Source organism: Trichechus manatus, unplaced genomic scaffold (genome assembly GCF_000243295.1).
Source record: "Trichechus manatus latirostris isolate Lorelei unplaced genomic scaffold, TriManLat1.0 scaffold00068, whole genome shotgun sequence".
NCBI classification, from domain to species: Eukaryota; Metazoa; Chordata; class Mammalia; order Sirenia; family Trichechidae; genus Trichechus; species Trichechus manatus.
The window spans coordinates 11,633,281-11,641,913 of NW_004444004.1; positions in this window are offsets into that span (position 1 = coordinate 11,633,281).

An 8,633-nucleotide genomic window follows, 5' to 3' on the forward strand; every position below is an offset into this window, starting at 1 on the left:
AAACATGATTTAGCACATAACATCAACTGGAATTTCCAGTGAAGGAAAAAACAAATGAAGATTTGTTGATAAAATTAAGAAATTACCTTAGCATCTACGTGATTCATTCTGCTTTACTCTATTTCTTAAATGATGGGCATATCCTCCATGATCCAAAACCTTGAAAATTAGTGTTTTATGATCACTTAATCACAGAACGTAGATCACAATACTTAAGAGATAGCAAGTGAATATATCATTTACTATTCTTGGCCTAGTTTAACTAGAGAATAATTTCAAATATTTTAATTGATACCCGAAATGTATTTTTGTTCTATTAGAGTTTTAAATGAGAGCCAAGAGCAATGGTGACCTTTAAATATCCTATTCATTCTAACACTGCAGTAGATGATTTTAAACCAATTAATTACAAACATTATAAGTAAATGACTTATTAGTGTTCATGATTTCTATAATAGCCAATTTGTTCTTGTTCCCAAATCCTTCAAGTGCCTATTTTATAATTTCTTGGAGATGTAACCATAGGAACTAAGTGGTTGCCAACATAACCTTTATAATTAACGAAGGTAAGTTTTTACCTTTTTGAATCATATTGAAATGTATACAGAACCTAGGTAATGTACCTCAAGGACTATTGTTTTGCTCAAAGTTAAAAAGTTGTCTTACAACTCTTTACTTCCTAGGGCTCATTTATTCAAAAAGCATTTATAGAGTACTTACTTTGTGCCATGTTAGATACCATAAGGGATAAAACAGGAATCAAACACAGTCGTTACCATCTAGGAGCTTAAAACACTGGAGGAGAGGTACAACATTTACCCAGGTTAGTGTGCTATCATCCAGAATGCGTTATGAGTCATAAGAGAGATATAAACCAAGTTATTTCCTTGTAAAATCATTTTTGCACAACTGTTAGTACGTAGTAATATACTATGCCTACCACCTCTTGCCCCATAAAAGGATATGAAAAATGCAAACAAAACACCTTTAATCAGTAGTTCTGGCAATACATGCAAATCTATATATCCATATATATATTACAAAATGGAGGAGATTGAAATCAGGGACTAAAAAGAAAGAAAGTAGAAGTTGCAGAAGACAAAAGGGAATGAGTCTAGTGTCTTCATGGAATTGGAGAATTGAGTGACATTCAACAGAAGAACCAGAGAATTCCTTCAGTTCATTAACCACTACTCCTACATCATGCTCTGTCTGAATGATATGACTCTATAATCTCTATAATTTAGCTGAGTCAATCACAGCAACTGATTGGCTGTTGATGTTATGGTTTTAATTATACTACCAATACTTGTCTGTAGAGACAAAATTTCTAGGTATTAGAATTAAACTGCAGAGCTTTAAGAGCAGAATGTCAATGTATTGGCACAATAGACCTCTCTAGTTCTTCCATAAGGAGTCCTGGTGGTGCAATGGTTAAGCACTGGGCTGCTAACCTAAAGGTTGGCAGTTTGAATCCACCAGCCACTCCAAGGGAGAAAAGACCTGCAATCTGCTCCCATAAAGATTACAGCCTAGGAAACCCTACGGGGCAGTTCTACTCTGTCCGATAGGGTCAATATGAGTCCGAATTGACTCAACGGCACACCATAACAGCAATGAGTTCTTCCATAATGTTGGCAGGACAAAGTTAATTCATGTCATGGACAAGAGCTGTCCCTTATGTTTCCTGAAATTAAATTGATGTATTTTGCATCAATTTGTGTATTGAATTTCACTATAACATAAGAGATATACTCCTTGGAAAATCAAAATAAACCAAATGAAACACAGTGGTCATGATGTACTAAATGCCACTGCACTGTACACTTTAAAAAGGTTAATTTTATGTTATGTGAATTTTACCTCAATTAAAAAAATACAACAGTCACAAAAGGGAATAAAGAATCACATTACATAAGACTGAAACTGTATGTATATTTAAGGAGAAAATGCTAATTTTCTGACAAAATGCTAATACTATTAAACTATGTTGCTTAAGTTTATTCATAGCCAACAAAAACTTAAAGTTCCTAGAGATAATAAGACAAAAAACTGATAACTTAATTAAATAAAACCAACTAGGATATAAATGTACCCAACCCACATCAACCAGTTCTCCTTTCTCAAATTCCTAAGATCAAACAAACGCATATGGATTTTGGCATCATGTTTCCTACCGCTTTGTGGATGCTACTGGTTTAATTCTAAGTATAAATACTGGACAGAACAGAGACAGGAATAGGAAAACATTAAAGAGGCAAGGCACCAGCAATCTATGAATAACAATAAAGGACAATTCTTGCAACACACAAGTTTTAAATGGGTAATGGCAGGAGGTGAAGGAGTAGTGCTAAGGATTCAAGGAAACTCATGATAAAGATAAGAACAAATTCTATGAATTATCAGTACAGCACACAGTATATTTTATCAAGCTCTGGATCTAAGATATTCTAAGGTTCTGATTTTTCTATATTAAACTCCCCCTCTCAAATACTAGACACCTCATTTGCTAAATGCTATGCATCTTCAGGGACCCTGGTGGAAGAGTGGTTAAAAGCTCAGCTACTAACCAAAAGGTGGACAGTTCAAACACAACAGCTGCTCCTTGAAAACCCTATGGGGCAGAATCGACTCGATGACAATTGGCAATGAACGGGATGGCTTTTCAGAAGGAGCCCTGGTGGCATGATGGTTAAACGCTTGGCTGGTAACTGAAAGATTGGCAGTTCAAACCTACCTACTGGCTCCATGGGAGAAAGACCTGGTGATTTGCTTCCGTAAAGACTGTTGCTGTTGATGTTAGGTGCCATCGAGTTGGTTCTGACTCATAGCAACCCTATGTACAACAGAAAGAAACACTGCCCGGTCCTGTGCCATCCTCACAATCGTTGTTATGCTTGAGCCCATTGTTGCAGCCACTGTGTCAATCCATCTTGTTGAGGGTCTTCCTCTTTTTTGCTGGCCCTCTACCAAGCATGATATCCTTCTATAGGGATTGATCCCTCTTGATAACATGTCCAAAGTATGTGAGACATAGTCTCACTATCCTTGCTTCCAAGGAGCATTCTGGTTGTACTTCTTCCAAGACAGATTTGTTCATTCTTTTGGCAGTCCATAGTATATTCAATATTCTTCACCAACACCATGATTCGAAGGCATCAAAATTAGAGCCAAAAAAATCTCTTTGGGCAGTTCTACTCTGTCACATGGGGTCGCTATGAGTCGGAATTGACTCAACGGCACCTAACAACAACATGGATCTTCAGCATTCTTCTTTGCAGAGACTTGTTGCATGAATCAAAGGAGATGCCTAAATATTCTTTATCGGTTGCTTCTTCTCCCACCACTGCATTCCTCTCTGCCATCCACATTGATATCATTCAAAAGGTCTTGCAATGTTGCCCTTTCTATTGCTTTAATCAGTATATAGGTTTGGTGAACTTTTCTTTAACGACATTTGACCTAATCATTAGCTGAAGCATAATGTCTCTCTTTGACAAGGACAGGCACAATCTGTGCCCTATATGCAGGAGTGAGATTAGTGTCCTTGCAGAAGCTATGACCTTTTGGTGTCCATTTTTAGATGAGACTTCAAAGAGTAGATGAATCCAATATGCAAGAAGGCTTTCCTTCTTTAAAATGAACCAAAAAACATTTTCCTAGCATTTGAGAATTCATCGAAGTTTACCATTTTGTCACTCAGGTGCTCCCTGAGATGACAGAGTACAGTGCTTAACACCTGCCTAAGATCTGACATTGACCTCAGAATGACTAATGCTCAAAGAAAACCAAAACTGCAGACTTTCTTTGCCTCACTTCTTCTCAACTCATTTTGATTTTGCAGTAGTTTAATTTCCCAGATTAGGCAAAAGCAAACACCAAATAGAAGTTACAATCAGGCCTTAACGACAGGTTCCTTGCAACGAAGGGGCTTATATCCACACCTGAGCCATTTTTATTCTTAGTTTCAACACATCCTTCCTGAATAGCCTAAAATGGAACTAAGAAGGGTCATTAGAAGGGTAAAAAATGGTAAAGAGAAGTCAACAAATTCTGAACCTTAGTTGAATATCTTATTAATGATCTAGAAAGATCAAGTTTAATAATCTCAAACTGTGCTGTCATGTATCTTTTTTTGTAAATAACTTCTTATTTTAGAACAGTCTTAGATTTACAGAAAAGTTGCAAAGATAGTTCAGAGGGTTCCCATATACCCCACTCCCAGATTCCCCCATTATTAACATCTCATCAGTATGGTGCATTTGTCAGAATCAATAAACCAATACTGATGCATTATTATTAATTGTTTTTTTATGACCTCGGCAGTTTTGAAGAGTACTGATCAGGTGGTTTACATGCCATATATTCTATGAGGTCTTCTCTACTCTCCCAGCTAGAAGGAACTATTTCTTTCAAATTATAATCACATTTTATGTTTTCTTTTCCTTTCTCACAGCACTTTACTTCCTACCCTCTATTAAAGTTCATTCACTGTTTCTTTATCATTTTCTGGCTTATTAAGCAATTTTCTCTGTTTCTCACCCCAATCCCCACCAGTTTCATGTGTCTCCTTGCTCAGCCTGGAGGGTCAGGGCAGGAAAGACCAGCTAATTATTTAGTCCTCCTGTATGGTGAACACGGCCCAGTCCCTTTTCTAGCCTGACTCAGTCAACTCTCAAGTAATTGAGGGTTGGTTGATATTTTTACCCTAGATTGAGGGAAAAGCCTTGACAATGTTTTGATTCTCCTGACTCTAATAAGTAGAACTGATTGCTTATGTATCTTATCTCCCCCAAATAAAGTGCAAGAATACTTTTACATAGCACCTTGTACAACAAAAGATAAACATTCTTTGAAAAAAGAAATACCTGTCAGTTCCTTCATGTTGTTGTTGTATGCCATCGAGTCAATTCTGACTCATAGCAATCCTATATGACAGAGCAGAACTACCTCATAGGATTGCCAAGGCTTTAATCTTTACGGGAGAAGATTACCCGGTCTTTTCTCCCTTGGGGCCACTGGTGGGTTCAAACTGAATATCTTTTGGTTAGCAGACGAGCACTTAACGTTGCACCACCAGGGCTCCTTATTTCCTCCATAGCAGCCATTAAAACAGAACTATAAAACAAAAAATAATACACGTGAGGAATGTACTTTTTAGTTCAATCAGATATATGAGACCAAATGGGCAGCTCCTGTCCAAAAGCAGGATGAGAAAGCAGGAAAGGAGAGAAACTGGTCGAATAGACACAGGAAACCTGGGGCGGAAAGGGGGAGTGTGCTGTCACATTGTGGGGATTGCAACTAATGTCACAAAACAATATGTGCATACTCTTATATGAGAATTTAACTTGAGGTATAAACTTTCACCTAAAGCACAATAAAAAAAAAATTAAAAACATGTACACAGATTTTGCCAATCAATTTAATACAAATCTAGGTCTTAAAGTAAAGCCATTATACTTTAAAGATGGAATTCCAGGAACACACCAGTAGAAAGGAGGAAGATGTGGGGAATGCAGGCCCTTCTGGCACCCTAAAACTCATAGTTTTATTTAACCCCATAATTGTCATTCAATACATTTTTCCTCAATGTAAAAGATAACAAGTTGCCTCTCTATAAGGTCTGGGACTGTCTTCAAAGCTGGAAACCCAGGTTTTCCCCAGCCTAAATTGTTGTGTCAGTAGTACTGAGGGGAGTTTTCACAAGGAAATCCTTGACTAACTGTGCATAAAATCTTCTTCCCGACTTATATACAATATTCTCTCTGGCTCTGCTTGGATCAAACATTCTGAGGATTGCATACCAAAAACCCATTGCTGTCAAGTCGATTTCGACTCCTAGTGACTCTATAGGACAGAACAGAACTTCCCTATAGGGTTTCCAAGGAGCAGGTGGTGGATTCAAACTGCTGATCTTTTGGTTAGCAGCCAAGCTCTTAACCACTGCACCACCGGTGCTCCAGAGGACTGCATATGGAGGGCCAAATGAGTTTAGGTCAAATGAGATGGTTTGGAAGAATTTTGCTCCTATAATCTGGACTAACCCCACATTTGGACTCACCTCCCACCTCGCATTCTGTACTCTATAATTGGGTCACAGATCTTTAATCTCCTTTCCTGCCAAGATTCTAATACAGTACATCTAGCGTAGAATTCATGGATCTGTACTCTAACAGTCTTTCCAGGTGATTCTGACAGGTAGCCAATCAAGCAATCATCGATCTGATGGAACATTCTCATTCGACAGATGAGGAAATTGGGAACTAGAGCAGGGGGAGTGACTTCCCTAAAGAAGCAGAGTCAAAACTAAACCCAGGATTCCTTACTTTCAGTATAGTGCTCCTTTGACCATACTAGGACACCACCTCAGTGTATATATCTAGTGGTGATATTAAAAATAATTAACAACCAGTAAGGAACAGGCACCATAAGTCAGAAGGGTCACCCAACCAATTAGAACAGATGCTTGACCAACCTGAATAAATGTCAGTCATATAAATCTGGCTCTACCGATGTATAACTAGCTGAACATCAGCTCTAAATATTTCTCAAGAGGACTAAATTTGAACTACTGGCTTGAAATCATAAGGAAGTAGATTTCAGCTCAAAATAAGGAAGATCTTGCTAACAATGAAATCTGTCTAACACTTAAATGGACAACCTTGGTAAGCAATGATATCCCCATCATTAAAAATATTCAAACATTTGAGTGCCTGACAAGTGCCAGGAATGCTACAGAAGGGATATTTATATGTATTGAGTGTGGTTTCTTCCAGCAGAAAACTTATATAAAATAATATACAATAACTTTTAGTTAAAATAATGAATTGCTTATTTTTAAAAAATTTCTCCCTAGGTGTTTCCAGGTCCTGTGGCCATAGCTACAGCATATACCTTATTTCCTTCAGTAATGTGTGATTTTTTGCTGAAATAATGGCACTTGTGTTAGCAAACCAGACTCACTTATGTCTCCATGATGAATTCAATTAAAAAATAAAGCCAGTGAAAGTGAATAGGATCAAAGAATAATGATAATAGCCTATGACTAATAGATAAATACAGAGACATGAACAATCAGAACTTACAGTTCTATTTAGCTCCATCAGTGGCTTGTTTTTACAAAGCTAATTTCTTTCTCTATTTCTTCAGCCTCAAGATCTTTGGGCAGAAATTTGTTTCTTAATCAGTATTTCAAATGTTGACTCATCTGTAAATGGTAATAATGATGTGACCACAGAGAGGTTTTCCAGAATTATATTTTCTTTTAAAAAATACACTGGTTTTCCAGTTAAAGATCTGGTATAAATTCAATAAATTTTCATATCATGTCAAGCCACATAAATATCTCTATTTTAAAACCTACAGGCTAAAATTATAGAACTTCAGACCTAATTAAAAAATGATTTCAAAAGCACCTAATTGTTAGACTTCCAAAGTTTCTATCTTATAGTAAACATTTCACAGGGAATATAGAGTATAAAGAGGAATGGCCAAGGAATCAGAGGACAAATATTTTAGTCCTGGCTTGGACACTAATCACTGGGTAACCTTAGGCAAAGCCAAGTAACCACTGGGAAGTTTATTTCTTCATCTGCAAGTTTATGTGTTAGACCAGATGCTCTTTATTATCCCTACCAGCTTAAAAATTGTATGATTTTTAAATGCAAAACAAAAACTGTATGATAGATTTTTTAAAAAACCACAGCATTATGTTTTTTTATCTTAAAGTTCTAAAACTGTAATTTTTTTATTGTAGTTTAAGTGAAAGTTTACAATTAAAGTTAGTCTCTAATACAAAAATTTCTACATACATTGTTATGTGACCCTAATTGCTCTCCCTATACTGTGACAGCACACTCCACCTTTCCACCCTGATTTCCCGTGTCCATTCAACCAGCTCCTGAACCTCTCTGCCTTCTCATGACACCTCCGGACAGAAGCTGCCCATTTAGTCTCATGTATCTACTTGAGCTAAGGAGCACACTCTTCATGAGTATCATTTTATGTCCCACAGTCCAGTCCAATCTTTGTCTGAAGAGTTGGCCTCATGAATTGTTTTATTTCTGGGTTGACAGAGAGTCAAGGGGCCATGCTTTCTGGGGTTCCTCCAGTCTCAGTCAGATCATTAAGTCTGCTCTTTTTACTAGAATTTGAGTTCTGCACCCTACTTTTATCCTGCTCCATCAGGAACTCTCTGTTGTGTTCCCTGTCAGGGTGGTCATTGGTGGTAGCCGGGTACCACCTATTACTTCTGGTCTCAGGCTGATGCAGTCTCTGGTTTATGTGGCACTTTCTGTCTCTTGAGCTAATACTTTCTTTGTGTCTTTGGTGTTCTTCATTCTCCTTTACTCCAGGTGGGTTGGGACCAATTGATGCATCATAGATGGCCGCTTGCTAGCTTTTAAGACCCCCAAACGCCACTCACCAAAGTAGGATACAGAACATTTTCTTAATAAACTTTGTTATGCCAATTAACCTAGATGTCCCCTGAAAGCATGGTCCCCAGACCCTCGGCCCTGCTACTCTGTCCCTTGAAGTGTTTGGTTGTATTCAGGAAACTTCTTAGCTTTGGTTTAGTCCAGTTGTGCTGACTTCCCCTGTAGTGTGTGCTGTCCTTCCCTTCACCTAAG